The 2303-nt window shown below is 57.8% G+C and overlaps 1 protein-coding gene across 1 annotated transcript in view; it reads right to left on the reverse strand.

Annotated features, from left to right (window-relative positions):
- Positions 1-670, reverse strand: part of NUP50 (nucleoporin 50kDa) — a 25012-nt gene extending 24342 nt beyond the window's left edge. The window contains exon 1 of the mRNA XM_012659781.1: positions 415-670. The gene's annotated coding sequence lies outside the window, so the exon portion shown is untranslated. The remainder of the gene's footprint in view (positions 1-414) is intronic.
- Between the last annotated feature and the right edge of the window lie 1633 nt (positions 671-2303).

Consider the following 2303-nt stretch of genomic DNA (forward strand, 5'->3'; position numbering starts at 1 on the left):
AAGAGAGAGGTGGCACCGTCACGGGGGAAGGGGTGGGAGGAACCGCCAGGAGGTAAACCGGGAAGCCCGCGCCAGGCCTCCTACCTCCGCCCGGGCCGCAGGGGCCCCGCGCCCTGGCGAGCCTTACTCAAGTCGGACGCCGCAGCACCGAGGCCGGCTCCGGGCCCGGCTTCACAAACAGCCCCGCCTGCGTCGCCGCTCTCATCCCGCCCCACCCTCCGCCTACCGGCTTCCCCGCCGCCCGCGCGCCCCCTCCCCAAGCCCGGCCGGCGCTCCTGACCCCCGGCTCCCCGCCGCAGGGTCCCGCATCTGGCCCCGCACCCCGACTCCCCGCCCCAGGCCCGCTCCCCGCCTTCCCGGCCCCGGCTCCCGCCCTCGGCCCCTTCCCCTCCCGCGCTGGCCGCTGTCTCTCACCTCCCCGGCGACCGCCGTAGTCCTCGCGGGGTCGTGGGCGCCGCGGCGAGCGGGGCCGAGACCGCGGTGCTCACGTTGGAGGCGGCTGCTGGTCGCCCGGCTGCGCGCGCTAGGTCGCTTCCGGCGCGCCGAGAGCCTGGGAGGACTTGGTGCTTAGCAAGCCTGGAGTCTCAAACACCATATCCCCCGGGGACTCGTTTCTGTGCTCGGTGGCGAGGTGGAGAGCCGTACGCTCAGTCCAAGACGGCTGGGACAACGGCGCAGAGCACGCCCCAGGCCGCCATTTTATAACTCGAATCTACCCCCAAAACGAATTCGGAAAAAAAGGGAGGAAAGAAACGCCCGCCTTCAGTTACTGCGCAAGCGCGCGGGAGCCATCGACAGCAGCACCTTCTTCCGCTGGCCCTCGGGCGTCAAGAGGCGCATGCGCCCAGCTCCCTGGAACCCGGCGCCTGGTGGCGTGCACCCGTCCTACGCAGGCGCACAAGTGCGCACGCGCGCGCCGGTCTCCGTCAGGAAGCCGGCGCCCGCGGCTGCGGCTTTCCCGCTTTGGTCACTTGTTGGCTGCCGTGCGTGTTAGAGACGGTTCGCGCGCGAGTTGCTGCTGAGGGGCTTGGGTGTTTGAGGAGCTCGGAGAGTGTGGTCAGTCAGTGGGCGTGAGTGAGGCTCTCCGAGTTCCCGTAGGGGGCGATGGGGAGCTGCAGGGCTGAGGAGAGAGCGGCCGCGACTCTGGAAACAAGTGAGGTGAGGTCGGAGTGACGTCGGGTGGCCTCGCGCCGCCGGACTCCCCGAGGACGCACACAGGTGGCCCTGTCGGCGTTCCCTGGAGCTTGCCAGGTTGGCGGTGGTTCTGGAAGGCCTGGGATTTCGGAGCTAGGAGGAACTGTGTGGATCACCCGCTGCACCTGCTTCCTTCGTGGGTGGGAAAACGGACCCCTTCGTCATTCAGCACTTTTATATCTGTTTCCTGCGTTGGCTGCCGCGGAGGTGGAGTGACTTGCCCAGAATTACACGCTAGTTAGCATCGACAAAGATGAAGTATGCAAAGGCGTTTTAAAACTGTGTGTTCCGTGTCATGACCTGTGTTTTTTATGCATATATTTGAACACTGCATTTTCAAACAGGGTACTTACAGGTTCAGCTGTACAGAGCAGTAGTGTTTGGTCCAACTCTTCTCGCCTAATGGTTAGAATATTAACCATAAGACCCTGGGAATTAGACCAATTATTAACTAATTACGAAACTGGCTTCAAAAAAGGAACATTCTTAGAGCACTGAACACTTAGGTTAACTTTATGGGAGCAGGTATGGATATACTTTGAAAATCTAAAGAAAGTTTGTGCATACATGCATGTAGAAAACCGTCTGTGTATGATCTCAGGGTGTTTGAGCCCCCCCTAAAAGCTCCAGGACCCGTCGTTATGATCTCCTTATGGAGAGACTAGATTGCACATACAAGGGTTAAAAAAAAAATAGCGGCCCTTACCTCGGGACATTTAAGATAAATTCAGATTTATTCCCTGACAATACATTTACTTCCCTGAAGACAAGAAATCCTAAACATAGATGTAGCCAGCTATTTGTTCTCTTTCTGAGGTTAGATGTGAACAGAAATATGCAGCCAGGGAGCTGTATTAGATTTTGTGCATGTTCATTTCAACAAATCTTTCACACTGTGCTTATGAGTTGGATGGAGCAATATGAACTGTATGCATACCTAGTGGAAAATGGTCATCAGAGAATGTTGATTAACAGTGTGTTTCAAAGAGAGGTCTTTAGTGGCATGCTCTTCAACGTTTTTGTTTTGATCTACCGAAAGAGAACTGACAGTACAAACCCTTCAGGATGATACGTGACTTGCCAGAGCCATCCAGTCGTTTAGTGGCAGA

This window comes from Propithecus coquereli, unplaced genomic scaffold, assembly GCF_000956105.1.
Source record: "Propithecus coquereli isolate 6110/MARCELLA unplaced genomic scaffold, Pcoq_1.0 Scaffold633, whole genome shotgun sequence".
NCBI lineage: Eukaryota > Metazoa > Chordata > Mammalia > Primates > Indriidae > Propithecus > Propithecus coquereli.